This window comes from Anabrus simplex, chromosome 1 (genome assembly GCF_040414725.1).
Source record: "Anabrus simplex isolate iqAnaSimp1 chromosome 1, ASM4041472v1, whole genome shotgun sequence".
Classification (NCBI taxonomy): domain Eukaryota; kingdom Metazoa; phylum Arthropoda; class Insecta; order Orthoptera; family Tettigoniidae; genus Anabrus; species Anabrus simplex.
This window is the reverse complement of record NC_090265.1, coordinates 186,299,932-186,317,601: the sequence shown is the minus strand read 5'-3', so window position 1 is coordinate 186,317,601 and position 17,670 is coordinate 186,299,932. Positions and strand designations below refer to the sequence as shown.

The 17,670-nt window shown below is 42.5% G+C and overlaps 3 non-coding genes across 3 annotated transcripts; 2 read left to right on the top strand and 1 right to left on the bottom strand.

The window, feature by feature from the left end:
* The first annotated feature begins 5,358 nt into the window (after positions 1 to 5,358).
* On the top strand, positions 5,359 to 5,431 carry TRNAR-CCU (transfer RNA arginine (anticodon CCU)). The gene has a single exon. It is a non-coding gene; the product is annotated as a tRNA-Arg (tRNA).
* A 4,401-nt stretch (positions 5,432 to 9,832) lies between these two features.
* Positions 9,833 to 9,905, top strand: TRNAR-CCU (transfer RNA arginine (anticodon CCU)). Its single transcript has one exon. It is a non-coding gene; the product is annotated as a tRNA-Arg (tRNA).
* A 632-nt stretch (positions 9,906 to 10,537) lies between these two features.
* On the bottom strand, positions 10,538 to 10,609 carry TRNAG-CCC (transfer RNA glycine (anticodon CCC)). The gene has a single exon. It is a non-coding gene; the product is annotated as a tRNA-Gly (tRNA).
* Between the last annotated feature and the right edge of the window lie 7,061 nt (positions 10,610 to 17,670).

Genomic DNA, 17,670 nt, shown 5'->3' with positions numbered 1-17,670 from the left:
CATTTGGTCACTGACGGTTACGTATCCATATCACTGTTCGCCATCCGTCTCCTTCCAATTGACTCCAATTAACATCATAGAAAATCTCTCCATTCAACTCCTTCCAACCAACTGAAGTATCCAACTGACTGCCGCTATAGGATGCATATCCTTTATATAGACATAAATTGTCACACCCACGTCATCCCTCAAAACAGCAATGATGTCACTCCCACCCAGCTACAATGTTTCAGACTGTGATGAAATAGCCTCAGGCAAACTATGTACTGTATGTATGTTCAGTCCGTCAGCGATGCCGCTGGTGGGATCCTCAACACCTCTGTCGTCAGCTGTCACGGATGCCCTAGGCATCACTGAAGAGGCGTACTAGGGAAATGGGGAGTGAGGCAGTTTCCCGTTGCTTTCCTCACCGAGCCAGAGTTGCTAATACATATCAATCTGTCAAGCCCACTGAAATGCATACACCAACCGGCCCTATGAGCAACATTTTCACACCATTCATAGCAGGGACTGGCTGCATAAGGATTGGCATTACTAGCATCGTTCATACTTCAGTCAATTTCATATTGTCAAAGCCAGGGATAAGACAGACATATCTATGAAAGTAACAAAATTGCACTAGCCTATACCAGAAGACATAGTGCACTGTAAACACTAGGTCCTGCCAGCAAAGGCATTCAGGCAAACTAGGAGTTCCCTAATTATGACCTCATCGCTAAATGCATACAAGGACAGGGCGATGACTCGACGATTACTGTAACAGTATTACACCATATGTTGCAATGTCAAAAGGTTTCACAAAACATATCCATATCTGACAACAGGCAGCAACTCTAACTCTACATGGTTTTAATGCTAATATACCGAGCTCGATAGCTGCAGTCGCTTGAGTGCGGCCAGTATCCAGTATTCAGGAGATAGTAGGTTCGAACCCCACTGTCGGCAGCCCTGAAAATGGTTTTCCGTGGTTTCCCATTTTCACACCAGGCAAATGCTGGGGCTGTACCATAATTAAGGCCACGGCCGCTTCCTTCCCACTCCTAGCTCTTCCCTGTCCCATCGTCGCCATGAAACCTATCTGTGTCGGTGCGACGTAAAGCAACTAGCAAAAAAATGCTAATCTACACATACATATATGTACACAATAAATTAACTACAATGAGTCAAGCGATAATGAATTAATACACAGCAAAATCAGATTATGGAATTGAATCAAACAATAATGATAGTTACAATAATAGTACTAATAATAATACAGATAAAATAATAATACAAATAATAATAATAATAATAATAATAATAATAATAATACAAATAACGATAATGGTATTAAAAATAATAATAGTAATACAGATGAATGCTTGCAACGAGATTTGAACCGTTACAATTGAAACGGTGAAATTTCGTCATTCACGATACGGCTACAATCATGGCAGCAAAGAAGTCAGTTATCGTAAAGTGTCTTTAGTGACACGTGAAGCGTGGGAAAATGAAGGCATAATGGGAAATGGCGCGGAAAATTTCACCCTCTCAGTTGGGTCTGATGACAGTGATGTATATCAAGGGAGAATTCTGGTAACTCGGATTACAATGCAACGAACATAGTCAAAAGGCCGAATTCCCCTTTCCATCTCCTTCACATGTTACATTCCTTTACCCACCCCCAGTTCTAGTACATCTCCCCAACACGCCCACATCTCTTGGCCAGAGAGGGGGCGTAACCCCGTTATTGGCCCGCCAAAACCCTGCAAACTTTGACGTATGTATTTATGCATGCATGCATGTATGTATGTATGTATATATATGTATATAACTCAAACTCCTGGCCAGAGAGAGGAGGTAATACTCTAGGTATTTATTTGTATTATCATTATTATTACTATTATTATTATTATTATTATTATTATTATTATTATTGTTATTATTATTATTATTATACAGGAAATGAGTCCCCCAAACTGAATGTCACTACCGCACCAGGAAACAAAGTCGATAGCTTAGGGTAGCTGCTGTCTCCTTTATAGTTTTGGGTGGTTTTTGCTCCAGAAAGGGTAACCACGCCTTCATTCAATTATTCACTCCGCTAATAGCCGGTTGTCTGAACTAAATGGACACTCATTTGATAGCTCCCTTTATGCTCTCTTTACTGATTGGTATTCACCCAGAGCTGATCGTGCTTTTTAAAGTAATTACGAATGCACCATTGGCTTTAAAAGGTTCGTGTAAGGGGGGGGGGGGGAATGTATCCTCCGGGGAATCCCAGCTCTGAGTTAAAATGTCCCCTTTGTCCATCTGGATCTGTGGAAATTTTCATAGTCGTCAAGAGGCGTCATGAAAACTGCGTCGAGAAATAAACTACATTGATCCATCATTGGATACTGCAAATTATGCTAAGTTTATTGGCCCTTCTTATGTAGTTTTCCTGTGCCTATGGTGAATGATCATTATTATCATTATAATTGGTGAGCCCGCGAAACCCGTGGGTTGGTATCCGTGGAATAAGCAGGGAATTGATAGAATTGTACAGTTCTTGGGTTAAAACCCTGTAAATTAGCCACGCCTCCTGACACAAGCAGCTTTCTTTGCCTCACTCCATCTTGTCTTCTCTCTTGCACGATATGGAGGATAATAGTAAGGTCACGCTGTTCCCTAGGTTCAGCTCCCTTGACTAACTAGAGTTCCAGCTTCCGACCTCGCCCAGCGTCGTTTGTGACAGGGCACAAAATGCTATTATTAAAACTTCAGTGTTGTTCATGCAACATTAGTACCATGGTTACCACTTGCATCGCCAATATCTACGCGCGGTATGACTGTCCTATGTTTATTTCTCGCAGACGACTCGCCGACGACGAAGCGCAACGCTGCTAACCACTGTAGGTAGGAACTAGACCACCACTGAGCAAAACAGCGGACCAGTTACAAGATGGCAAGCAATGGGGGCTGGGGGCATAAGCCCTCAGGTTAGACCCGCGAAGCGGTCTTAGGCCTCTAGTTACCTGACGAAGCACCATTGGTCTGCACTGGTTAGGGTAAGACCTGGACAAGACCATTGATCTGGATTCGTTAGGGTAGGAGCTGGACAAGACAATTGATCTGCATAGGTTATGGTAAGATCTAGACAAAACCAGTGATATGAGGGCAAGCAAAGGGTGTCTGGGAGCGTCTCTCGTCAGAGCCGCGAATCGGCCTTAGACGTCTACTTACCTCAGCAAACACCAATTGGTTGCACTGTTTAGGGTAGGGCATGGAAAAGTCCGTTGGTCTGGATTCCTTAGGGTAGTGAGCCCTGGACCAAAATTACCTTCTGTCTCACCTTACTACACCAGGGCATTTTATGTGGATTAGTGGTCAGAAAATGAAACGACTGATCGTAGCAAAGCCTACTACGTTTTTCTTGGTACATAGCGTGTCCAATTCTAGGCAGCAGTGCATCTGTCCATTGTCGATACAGAATATCTATTTAATTCAATTTACATGGCATCGTGCGATGGATGCGTCATTAATGTTACCAGTTTTTCATCTAATTACAGGAACAACTTTAATGATTTAAGCAATTGCATCTAAGTCACGACATGCTTTGAAATAGTAGAGTATGTGAAAAGTGTGGCCGTGAGGTTAAATTATAAGTGATATTTTTTGCTAGTGGCTTTACGTCACACCGGCACCTATAGGTCTTATGGCGACTATGGGATAGGAAGGGGCTAGTAGTTGGAAAGAAGCGGCTGTAGCCTTAATTAAGGCACAGCCCCATTATTTGCCTGGTGTGGAAATGGGAAACAACAGAAAACCAACATCAGGGCCACCGACAGTGGGCTTCGAACCCACTATCTCCCGGATGCAAGCTCACAGCCGCGCGCTTCTAATCGCATGGTCAACTCGCCCGGTAAATTGTTAGTGAATTAGAAGCTCAGTCGTGTAGCATTTTCATGTCGTCGGTGAGTACAACGTGGTCGGCAATGTGGTTGGTATGCCAGTGCTCGAGAAAATACTTTCTTTGGTGACTCTGTATTGAACTTGTACCCAATAGGTTGTTTTGCAGTCCTTTGGTGTATCTTACCTAAAACATTGGGGCCTATTATCAGGCACGAATTGGGTCTTGCTGACGCTACTATCGTCGATTGGTGCAGCTTTGGTCGCGAAGTTTGTGTGGCGTGAGTTGATGCTAATAAGAAAAAAATTGGTGGACCCGGAATTGTTGTTGAAATTGATTAATTTAAATTCGGCAAATCGAAATACCACAGAGGCAGGCATGTCGAAGGCCTGTGGTTATTCTGAGGGGTTGAGAGATATAACCACAAGAACTTCTTCGTAATACCAGTGCAGAAAAGAGACAGAGAGGCTTTGCTGGCAGTGATCAAAGAGTGGATATCACCCTGAACAGTCATCATTTCGGACTTTTGGAAGGCCTACGACTGCCTTGAGCACGAGGGATTTGTGCATCTTCGCGTAAACCACTCTATTCAGTTCGTCGACACGAGCACGAGTGGTAAAGTTAACAGGGGAAACAGCAGGGTCATGCCAAACGACAGGCCTCCCATGCACACTCAAAATATCGAGAACAGGTGGAGGCACCTAAAGCACGGCATCTACTCGGTACCAGGGTTCGTCAGATGAAGGCATCATTTTGTTGGATTCTTCGCCGAATTCCTGTTGAAAAAACTTTCCCCTTGGAAACGAGGGTGCACGAATTCTTCAAGGCTGCAAGTATACTGTATATTCCACTACATTAAGGTTAGTTCCATTTACAAACTGTTTTCTTCTGTGTTATACATTATTTAATATTCAGGTTATATTCACTTGTGCATTTTTACTTCGCGGGTTGGCAACGCTATGCGCTTCTAATCATTAATGGCAATGACGTAACAACGCATTTTGTGACACCCAATAGCAATAGGTGTAGTCATTCCAGCAATGGAAATTGGCGTTCGCTACTCTTCGTTAGGTTATAAAAGTAAATGTACTTCTTGAGATGAGTTCGTGGTTCTCTGGCCATGGCAATGGGCACATCTCTTGTCTAAAAGGAATTTAAAGTAAGCTTTGCATGATTTCTTCTACATCACCTTCTTATAAATCTTATACAACTTGCGAGAGCATGGCTGAAGTTTTACCACTTACGACCAAATACTTCACAAATTGGTGCGGAAAACCGCGCATATAGCTTACTAGGCTTTTCGACATGTCTATTAACATGGTTGAACGGTTTCAATATGTGGATCTTCCATTTTCCATTCCTTAGCATTGTTGAAACTTTTTTTACCGACTGTACTGACAGCTTTTCTCTCCTGCATACCGCATTACTACCTGACAACGAGCCCTACGTATTAATCATCTCTCCTAGAGAGCAAGGTGTGTCGCCAAGCCCCTGTGGCCTAATGGATAAGGCATCGGTCTCCTAAACAGGGGATTGTGGGTTCGAGTCCCACCAGGGGTAACATTTTTAAAGTCGTCTAGTAATAAGCAGCTTGTAGTTTTACGTGATTTTCCATGAAAACAGTAATACTAATAATAACCAGCCTGTGTGGTGTAGTGTAATCAGCTGCCACCGTCGGAGGCCCGGGTTGATTCCAGGCTCTGCCACGAAATTTGGAAAGTGGTACGAGGGCTGTACCGGGGTCTTCTCAGCCTCCGGAGGTCAGCTGTGAAGAGGGGTATTTATTCCCAGCTAGACTATACTCGATGTGGATTACCGTTTTTTCCCACTTCTCCACCAGGCAAATGATGTTTAAGGCCACGGCCGTTTCCTTCCCTCTTCCCTTCCGCCGTTCAGCGCAGCAGGTGAGAGTGCCCGGGCGAGATACTGGTCCTTCTCCTCAGTTGAATCCCCCGACCCAAAGTCTCACGCTCCAGGACTCTACCCTGCAGGGTAAACAGATCAAGTAGAAGAAGAGAAAGAAAAAAAGAAGAAGTGGCTAATGCTAGCCAGGTTGCCCCTGTGGCCTAATGGATAACGCATCGGTGTCCTAAACCGGGGATTGTGGGTTCGAGTCCCACCAGGGGTAATGTTTTAAAGTCTTCTATTAATAAGCAGCTTGTGGTTTTATGTGATTATTTACATCATCATCATCATCATCATCGGTTTACCCTCTAGGTTCGGTTTTTCCCTCGGACTTAGCGAGGGATCCCACCTCTACCGCCTCAAGGGCAGTGTGCTGGAGCTTCAGACTCTTGGTCGAGGGATACAACTTCGCCCAGGCGGCCTCACCTGCCATGCTGAACAGGGTCCTTGTGGAGGGATGGGAAGGTTGGAAGAGGGAAGGAATCGGCCGTGGGCTTAAGTTAGGTTCCATCCCGGCAATCGCCTGGAGGAGAAGTGGGAAACCACGGAAAACCACTTCCAGGACGGCTGAGGTGGGAATCGAACCCACCTCTACTCAGTTGACCTCCCGAGGCTGAGTGGACCCCGGTCCAGCCCTCGTACCACTTTTCAAATTTTCGTGGCAGAGCCGGGAATCGAACCCGGGCCTCCGGGGGTGGCAGCTAATCACGCTAACCACTACACCACAGAGGCGGACTGTTTATAACATGATCTGCAATTTTCCATTTTTCATTCATTCAGTCATCTTCTGTTTACCCTCCTGGGACGGCTTTTCTCACGGATTCAGCGAGGGATCCCATATCGACGTATTATTCATACTGTGGGTTAAAGAAGGGATATCGACAACCATGATTACATAGAAAAGGTGATTAAACGATGTCGTTACCTGAAGTAATATCACCGTGCAATAAAGTGAGGCGATTGGTAGTAATCCACTTGAAACGTTTAAAAAGGATTCAGTTCATTGAAAATGCTGCAGTCCGCCTCTGTGGTGTAGTGGTTAGCGTGATTAGCTGCCACCCCCGGAGGTCCGGGTTCGATTCCCGGCTCTGCCACGAAAATTTGAAAAGTGGTACGAGGGCTGGAACGGGGTCCACTCAGCCTCGGGAGGTCAACTGAGTAGAGGTGGGTTCGATTCCCACCTCAGCCATCCTCGAAGTGGTTTTCCGTGGTTTCCCACTTCTCCTCCAGGTGAATGCCGGGATGGTCCCTAACTTAAGGCCACGGCCGCTTCCTTCCCTCTTCCTTGTCTATCCCTTCCAATCTTCCCATCCCTCCACAAGGCCCCTGTTCAGCATAGCAGGTGAGGCCGCCTGGGCGAGGTACAGACCAAGAGTCTGAAGCTCCAGGACACTGCCCTTGAGGCGGTAGAGGTGGGATCCCTCGCTGAGTCCGAGGGAAAAGCCGAACCTGGAGGGTAAACAGATGATGATGATGAAAAATGCTGCATCTAGGTGCATGGAGTCCATCTTATATCTTATTAAAACCCGACACACGTTATTCAAGTCAAAGAGATAAGAGGAATACGTTCCGGTGGAAAGTTAGACCATCCGTGACAGAAAACTGCCTTCTTTCGTGCAATCACGAATTTACGGGATCGTCCCACGTGAAACAGTAATAATAATAATATTATTTGTTTTACGTCCCACTAACTATTTTTACGGTCTTCGGAGACGCCGAGGTGCCGGAATTTAATAGCAGGAGTTCTTTTACGTGCCAGTAAATCTACCGACACGAGGCTGTCGTATTTGAGCACCTTCAAATACCACCAGACTGAGCCAGGATCGAACCTGCCAAATTGGAGTTAGAAGGTCAGCGCCTTAACCGTCTGAGCCACTCAGCCCGGCACGTGAAACAGTAACGAGCCATTTTTGGCAAATACACCGAGCTCGGGAAGAAACCGACCTGACACAAGAATCAAAAATGGCTCAATGCTTATGTAATTCTATTGACATAGCATCGTGCAATGGATGCGTCATTAATGTTACCAAAACAAGTTACAAGAACAACTTTAACGATTTAGTGCAATTCCATCTACGTCACGATTTGCTTTGAAATAGCAGAGTGTGTGAAAAGTGGGGTCGTGAGGTTAAATTATTAATGAATAAGAAGCTCAATCGTATAGCATTTTCATGTCGTCGGAGAGTACAAGGCGTTCGGAAATGTGGTTGGTATGCCAGTGCTCGAAAAAATAATTTTTTGGTGACTCTGTATTGAACTTCTACCAAATGGGTTGTTTTGCAGTCCTTTGTTGTATCTTACCCAACATTTGGAGCCTATTATCAAGCTCAAGTTGGGTCTTGCTGAGCCAACAACCGTCGATCGGTGCAGCTTTTGTCGCGAGGTTTTGTGGCGTGGGTTGACGCTAGTAAGAAAACAATTGGTGGACCCGGCATTGTTTTTGAAATTGATGAATCTAAATTCGGCTAATCGAAATACCACAGAGGCAGGCATGTCGAAGGCAATGGTTATTCGGAAGGGTTGAGAGGGATAACCACAAGAACTTCTTCGAAATACCAGTGCAGAAAAGAGACAGAGAGACTTCGCTGGCAGTGATCAAAGAGTGGATATCACTCGGAACAGTTATCATTTCGGACTTTTGGACGGCCTACGACTGACTTGAGCACGAGGGATTTGCGCATCTTCGCGTAAGCCACTCTATTCAGTACGTCGACACGAGCAAGAGTGGTAAAGTTAACAGGGGAAGCAGAAGGGTCATGCCAAACGACAGGCCTGCCGTGCACACTCAAAATATCGAGAACAGGTGGAGGCACCTAAAGCAGGGCAGTTACTTGGTACCAGGGTTCGTCAGGAGAAGGCATCATTTTGTTGGAAACCTCGCCGAATTCCTGTCCAAAACCACTTTCTCCATGGAAACGATGTTGAACGTATTCTTCAAGGCTGCAAGTGTACTGTATCTTCCTCTACATTAAAGTTAGTTCCATTTACAAATATTCTTCTTCAATGTTATATCTTGTTTAACATTCAGGTTATATTTACTTGTGCCTTTTTATTCGCGGGTTGGCAACGCTAACTGCTTCTAATCATTGATGGCAATGACGTAACAACGCATTTTATGACAGCCAATTGCAATAGGTGTCGCCATTCCAGCAATGGAAAATGGCGTCCGCTACTCTTCGTTAGATTAGAAAGGTAAATGTACTTGTTGTCCGCCTCTGTGGTGTAGTGGTTAGCGTGATTAGCTGCCACCCCCGGAGGCACGAAATTTGAAAAGTGGTACGAGGGCTGGAACGGGGTCCACTCAGCCTCGGGAGGTCAACTGAGTAGAGGTGGGTTCGATTCCCCCTCAGCCATCCTGGAAGTGGTTTTCCGTGGTTTCCCACTTCTCCTCCAGGCGAATGCCGGGATGGTACCTAAATTAAGGCCACGGCCGCTTCCTTCCCTCTTCCTTGCCTGTCCCATCCAATCTTCCCATCCCTCCACAAGGCCCCTGTTCAGCATAGCAGGCGAGGCCGCCTGGGCGAGGTACTGGTCATATTCCCCAGTTGTATCCCCCGACCAAGAGTCTGAAGCTCCAGGACACTGCCCTTGAGGCGGTAGAGGTGGGATCCCTCGCTAAGTCCGAGGGAAAAACCGAACCTGGAGGGTAAACAGATGATGATGATGATGAAATGTACTTGTTGAAGTGGGTTCGTGGCAATGGGCACATCTATTCTCTAAAACGAATTTAAAGTAAGCTTTGCATGCTGTCTTCTACATCACCTCCTTATAACACTAATAAAACTTGCGTGAGCACAGCTGAAGTTTTACCATGCTATTTACGACCAAATACTTCACAAATTGCCGCGGAAATCCGCGCATATAACTTACTAGGCTTTCCGACATGTCTATTAACATGGTATTGAACGGTATAAATATGTGGATCTTCCATTGTCCAATCCTTACCATTGTTGAAACTTTTTTTATCGACTGCACTGTATTAAAGCAGCTTTTCTCTCCTGCATGTCGTATTACTACCTGACAAAGAGCCTTCTAGATGGTACCAAGATACGGCAAGCCCCTGTGGCCTAATGGATAAGGCATCGGTCTCCTAAACCGGGGATTGTGGGTTCGAGTCCCACCAGGGGTAATGTTTTAAAGTCTTCTAGTAATAAGCAGCTTGTGGTTTTACGTGATTGTTTATAACATGAATTGCAATTTTCTATGAAAATAATAATTCATTCATTCATTCATTCATCTTCTGTTTACCATCCAGGGACGGCTTTTCTCACGGATTCAGCGAGGGATACCATCTCTACCGCCTCAAGGGCAGAGCCCTGGTGCTTCAGATCCTTGGTCGGGGGGTACAACTGGGGAGAATGACCAGTAATTCACCCAGGCGGCCTCACATGCTGTGCGAACGGGGACCTAGTGAAGGCATCGGAAGATTGGGACAGGCAAATAAGAGGGAAGGAAGTGGCCGAGTCTTTAAGTTACGTACCATCCCGGCATTCGCCTGGAGGAGAAGCCACATCAAACCACTTCAAGGATGGCTGAGGTGGGAATCGAACCCCTCTCTATTCAATTGACCTCCTGAGGCTGAGCTCTGCCGGTTGCAGTCGTCGTACCTTTTTCCAAATTTCGTGGGAGAGCCGAAAAGAGAGCCCGGCCTCCATCGGTGGCAGTTTATCACTACATAATCGGACTGCCTCGAGTACTCATTAATGAATAACATGCTTAATCGTGGGAATATTCATTATAGTAAACGACGTAGAAAAACTATGCACCGACCGGGATTCGAACCCGGGTCGCCCGCTTGGGAGGCGAGCATTCTACCACTGAACCACCGACGGCACGCAGTCTGCTCGCAAACAAACATATACATAAATGTTTGCTGATACCAATTGGCTTAACTCGTTACATATACATGTACACCGTTTGATTTTTCTTCCGGTCCGCCTCTGTGGTGTACTGGTTAGCGTGATTAGCTTCCACCCCCGGAGGCCCGGGTTCGATTCCAGGCTCTGCCACGAAATTTGAAAAGTGGTACAAAGGCTAGAACGGGGTCCACTGTGTAATGGAGTTTGAATAACTACTCGCCATGGTACTATGTTGTCTCCATTACATTCATGCGTTCGTATCATTTGTCTGCATCTCCGCGCGTTGAAAATCGTGACTGTATGGCCTTTACATTAATTGCTGATGGTGAGCCATCTAGTGGTTGATTTTGTACTAAAAAATTCGAAGTGAGTAGTTGGTGCTGCTATCTGGCCGCCAAAAGATTAGCTTGCTCGGCCGTGAACGGTGGCTCTAACAATGAACGTGGGCAGTTGTTCTGATTCTTGGCTTTTAACTAGAAGACGCGTTGAGCTAATCTCTGCTGGTTGTGCTTTAAAGATACAAATTATCTTGCAAGAAGGGAAGATGGTGTGGACATTTGATCCCGGCTGATGGATTCTCCATCTGGCATAAGTGCCGAAGATGTGGTTTGTTTTTTGAATGATTTAATTTCTCGTAAACACCGACCTCGTAAGTAGCTTCATTTGATGTCATGACTGTTTTTACCTGAGGGACTAATCCTGTTATTTGGTGATGTTAAGACGCTGAGTACTTAAGTCTACGATATGTGAGAATTTCTAAAAGTGATTTTTGCGTCATTTGTGGTTTAAAAAATTTAGAGTCTAAAACAGGTCATCGTCGTCAACTTGTAATGTGAAAATGTTTGGGGTTTCAATTCAATTTTAAGAAGATAATTATATGTTAATTTTGCTTCTGCATTCAGTTATATTAGGTTTCGTGCACGAAATGAATAATTATGTTTAAGGAGCTCCGACAAGAAAGGTACGAATTAATTGTATAACCTTGAAGGCCTGGTTTTATTTCATTTCCTGTTTTAAAACATAAACAAATATTTATTATTTAAAATATTTTTAAGCCATTTCGGGCTATTAAAAGGAAAAACTAGTGGATTAAATGAAAGCTGATCTAATGACTTACTCGGTACATCGTGTTCTCATTTGATCATGGTGGTCGTCTTGTATAACACAGCTGTGTAATAGAATGCAAACGCTATGGGGGCGTTGCTGTGTTGGATCTGACATTTGAGTATCAGCTTAATTTATTGTGGTCTTGACATTCATCTGAATTGGAATTCTTGCGTGCTTGGGATGATTTCTGCTGTGTTTGACTTACTCTTTCGATTCTAGTTATCGTCTCTGCCCGATATTGGATTATTTTATCCTACTTCTGGATTTTATTGCACGTTATTAAATTATTTCTTCGATTTCTGACATTGTGTGCCTTGTGGTTTCTTACTGTTTTCACGCAACCTTCGAAAAACCGAGATAGTCCATTAGATAGGTTTTCATTGTACATTCTGTGATGGTTGATTCAATTACTTATATTTTCAATTGAACTACGTTTATTTATTATTCTAAAAAGGTTTTCTGTTTTCATTCAATAATTGTTGATGTAAACATTTAATTTTCAACTGGGTTATTTTAATTGATCTGAATAGTATTCAGTATTTATCGTATTATTAAATTTTAAAACAAAAAAGGGTAATTTTGAGGTCGGTAAATTATGAATGTTTTGAATTATTAAAGTTTTTCTTGAAATTGATCAAGGAATTATTATTTCAGCCAATTAGTTAAGCTTATTTTAAGTTGATTCGCTCGGCCTCTTGTGTCCAGTGCTTCCTCAATCAGCGACGGCCTTTTGGTTGGGATAATTGTTAGTATTTCCTTAAATTTGCTTGTTTATCCCAGGTCGTGCTAACACTCCTGACTTTTACTTATGTTGTGAGAGTGTGTTTGGTAGCAGAGCGTGGTTCTCTGTACAGCTACGTTCTGATACCTTGTGAAAGCATATTTTTCTTCCTTGTTTCTTGTGACTGTTGGCTATTTCGTCAGACCATTGATATCACCTTGGCTGAAATAATAAGTCAATTGAGACTAGGAAATTAAACTTGTGAAGGGAAAGACAGGCTTGTGTTGAGTGGTAACCTTGGCGTTTTCTGTTTCATATCAAAATGAGTGCACGTGCCGTGTTGTTGCCAAGAATGCTGAGGAAGGGTGAGCTGTTGTACGAGCTCGATATTCGGGGTTTGGTATCCACTCGTTTTATGGAAGGCGATGTTACCTTGCTTCTGGCTTCCCTTGATTCCCCTGTAAATCCAGGTAACATGAGCATCGACTTGGGTAAGTCAGTGCATGGAATGTCCAGTTCTATTAACGAATTATTAGTGTTTGTAAAACAGTTAAAAGAGTGTAGTCCATCAGATTACCAATTGAGAAGATTAAAAGCCCGTACCACTCACTTTATTAACAGGGTGCAAGATTTGATTTCTCTTGGACCTGAAGGTGAATTGATGTCTCAATGCACTTCGTTGTTGACTTCAGTAATTAATGTTTCTGTTGAACTCGATTTTATGATTAATATGAAGATGGTTGGTCAGTTGTCATTAAGTGATGAGATTGAAACTAATGAAGGTAACAACCTTGATGCCACTAATGAGTTAATTACTCCTCAGACCGTCACTAATCCGTCCTCATCTCATTGTTGCGGACTTAGTCCTGCGGTTGATAATTTGTTGATTAGGTCATGTTCGGCTCCCAATTCTATTAAGGATCTTTTCAAAAATGTAATGACCTTTTCTGTAGATTCCATTGACGAAACCATCAGATTCCTGCGGTTTCTGGTAGAATTATCTGAATCGGCTGATGTGTATAGCATGGATGCTTTGGGGATTTTTAGATTGTTATTTCCTAACTGTCAAGGTGTTCTTAAAAGAGAAATTTCAAAGGCTACTAGCAGTAATTTAAGTGTTAATGAATTTCACGAGTTAATCTTGGCAAGGTTTATTCCGTCCCTTGCGTTACAAAGTCTGGTTCCAAAACATTGTTATAGGACGCAGTTCTTGCATGAAAATCTATTGGCCTATGTCTTGGATTTTAAATTTTATTGCGAGGTTTTTAAAATCATGGTACCGGAAAAAGAGATGGTAGCTCGTATAATCAAAGGCATTACTCCTCAATATCGGTCCTTTTTATCGTTGTCTAAGTGCCCGAGTAATTTTGCAGAACTTGAGGAAGCTTGTACATTTGCCGAGGATGTAAAACATGGAGATGAGTCTCGGCACTCCAGGTATCCTCCTCCCTCTGTTTCGTGTAGGGCTAATAATTTTACTACTCATCGTGTCATCTCTTCTTCATCATATAAGGGGTATGCTTATGGATCTAAGGAGCACCCGAGAAAAAATTCAACTTAACCTCTGAGAATGGCCTTCTGTCTCTATTTTCTTGTGTAAATCATTATATGTGGTATGGTGTGCTGTGATGTGTTGCGCTCTTTCATTATTATTTGCTGAGGTCTGTTGCCTTGACATTGATGGTGGTATATATTAATTTGGCCTTATTACCTTTAACTAACCACTGTTATTTTCATGCCCGTGACTGTACCTTGATTGTTTATATTTGATGATCGGGTGTGCACATAATTGTTTCTTGAAAATTTATTTAATCAGTGATGTTGCTGTGCGCTTTGGTGTGTTCTTATTTTGAAATTAATTAACCTTATCTGACTTATTATTGTTATTTCTTAAATTTGGTTAATTTACCAACTTCTAATGTGTAGTGAGCTTGCTGTGTGCCGTTATATGCATCCCCTCTTGTGTGATTAAGTCTGGGTTATGTCACAATCAATTAGTGATAGGCTTTCGCCCTTGTGTGGAATTCGATATGAATACCATCTACCTTGTCTGACTATATCGTACTGTCCTAGTTAATGTTTTGATTTACTCCTTGTGTCAACTGTTTATTGGGCAGTTACCATCATGGTTGAGCCATATGGATCAGTATCTGATTGGGATGACTTGTTGGTCTCGTGCCTAAACCTCAGAGTTTTTACTGGTTTTCCCTGTCTTAATTATTGCTTGCATGTGTTCTGCTATTCTGATGTGTCGAAGCCCTCTTACTTGTAATGTGTCGATTGGTTGTGAGTAATGTATCTGAGTCATGTGATCTGGTTCCTTCCTTCCTCTCTTCATGCATTGCCTGTTGATCCGATGTCCTCTAGTGTTTAACCTTTTTCTGTAAAGCCCATGTTATGTTTACCTGCCACTCAATGGCATTTTCTCTCAGTGGTTCTTATTATGTCTCTTGACATGGTTGTTGTCATCTTGCCGTGTTATTGGATTTGATACTTAGGTATGGGACTAAATAACAAATCCTCTAGCCGATACTGGAATCCTACTAATGATGGTTTATGGGGGCCATTTGCGAAGTAACTGTCTTCTTCAAGGACTCTTGGGCATTTCCATCAACTCGACTTCTATTCCGCTACTTATATTTTATTTACCTTGTCCCCTGGGGGAATATTGGGGGAGGTACCTGTTTTGCTGGGGAGCGACAGTGTGATCTTGACATCACCTATTTATAGACCGGGTAACGCCGAGGTTCTGCAAAGGACAACTGTGGTATATGTAGTATGGGTTCTTGCTCGTTATTTCCCTGTTGGTTCTTCTAATCGAAGGATTTAATTTGCCTTTTTTTAAATTGGTTGGATGTTCCACGGTGGGATGAATTGTATATGTGATTCTGTGAAGTAGGCTAGTTACCTGATTCCAGATTGTGTTCCCTCCTGAGTTTCTGCTATCCCTATTTCTATCCTGTTTCACCTGATGTTTGATAGCTTGGCGTTAATTGTTGATCTGTTGTGATGACAAACCTATTGAGCTCTCTTCATCTAATAGTACTAGTGGTCTCCAACTGATCGTGCCTATTTTGCCTCGCTATGAATTGTTTACCATTTCTGTCTTGGATTTTACTTGTTTGATATCCTGTTCTAGGTTACTTGAAACATAATTATTAATTGTGGAATGATTGCTTGTCCTTCTTCTTATTCAACTAGGTGATGTAGTTGTGGAGGAAAGTTGAACCTTTGGTAGTTGAAAAATTATTTTATGTTCTGGTCTGTCAATTATGTTCTAGTGTTTAAAAGTTGTTTTCTGCTCGTGAGAATCGGGTTAGGTTTGTGGGTGGTATAGTCTACTGTTAGGTGTTCTTGCCATCTTCAAAGGGGAAGTGTAAGGATAGTTGTGTTAAGTGATTTCTTCCTGTTGAAGTATTGTATATCCGTGTAGACATCTCGTTGTAAGGTGATCTGGTACCCTGCCTATTCATCGCTGTTATCATCATTTTCTAAGGTGTTTTGGGGGAAATTGCGACTTGTTTAATTGTATATTGTTTAATTAGAGTTGTAGATTCATGTAATGTACTTAGAGTTTTACTTCTTCCGTCCGTTATGGTGAAGTGATGTTGAGATAGTTAAAGGATTCATGACCTAAGGAGTGTACCTCCTTTTGACCTGTAGGGTATGGTTTCTGATCCTAATGTTGGATGTGAGTTTTGGTATTATGGGTTTGATTTTGGGAATTATGTTGGGGTGGCATTATGGTTTCGTTGAGAGGTGACTGTGTTCCTCTGAAGTCATGATGGTGTTATTGCGGTTGTTGTGATGATATTGGGTGGGCACTCTGTGATTTGTGAGATGCTGTCGAGGATATGTATGTCTTTTACCTTCGTGGATGACACATCGGCACTGGTGGTCATTTGAGTGGTGAAGTATTGTTGTTGTTATTTGAGTTACTTATTATGTGGGTTGTTGTAGTATGGACACCTTGAGGAGGTTGTACATTGCCTTTTATTTTTCTCTTGGTGTCAAAGGTGGATTTGGTGAAAACTCATTTTATGCATCTACAACTCATTTTGGGAAAACTCTTAACTATGTGTTTATTTTCGGGTCTGTCACCTGACTTGTGGTTCAACTTCTTATATTCTCTGCCATAACTTGTTCATCCGCGGTCATCTTGCTTATGCTTGTGCATTTAATCGTTCATTTTAATTAACCTGCCTGGCTAAGGCATTTTATAATGGGAGTTACATCTGAATGATGTCGTTGGTATAGTAAGTTATCGTTCTGTCATGATGCAGAATAAGTATGGGATTATTCGGTTCGTGCAGTCGGTACTGCAGTCATCGATCCTCTACCTGCATATGGGGGCTTGTAGAAGGAGTATGTGATTTCAGAATAGTGTTGTCTCCCGTGTTTCTCCTGGTCATTTTCTGTTCCGGTGTAGGTGTTGATATTGTGTGTTGATTGCCTGGTAATTGCTGATAGTTCGGTTGTTGATGACCCACCTTACGCGTACCTCACATCTGAATTATACATATGTCTCCAACTGTAATTAACCTTTTACCATGGCTCTAAACATTCATATCTTCTACTCTTGCTTAGTTTCCTGTTCTAAACGTGTTATCCAGTATCCTTCTATTTATTATTGTTTCTTGTTTTTCACCTTCTGCTTGGAATGAGTATATGTGTAGTAGGGCTATGGAAGTTGAAGCTGTGTGAATGGAATATTAATTTAAGCCAAGAAATGATTTGAAATTTTTAAAAAGGGTATATCATCTTTTGATTTGGGGTTTCGATTTCACAGATATGTCTGTTAAAATTTTAACCTAATTGATATATTAATTTATTCGCTACACTTAAACTTGATGTGATAATTATCGTGAGTGATCTGATATTCTGGTTACGGCTCTTGCTGTGGTATTCTGATCGGATTGGAAGAAACTGATGATAAAGCGATTGGTGTGATAAGTTACTTAAAGAATTATCTAATGTTTGTTGCACTGGCTTACTTCTTGTAGAGGCTTATGTTTTCCTAATTATTTTTCTTTCTTTCTTCTTCTTCTTGTGTTTTCCTTTTGGGGTATTTATGTGGTGGTATGGTTATCACTCTTGAAGTCTTGTCTTCCCTTATAATTGAAGCCCTGAATTATGTTCGAATGAGAATTATGCTATGTTTTAAACATTGTAAGACCTGTTTGCTGGTGTAGGTTGTGCCTCTGAAA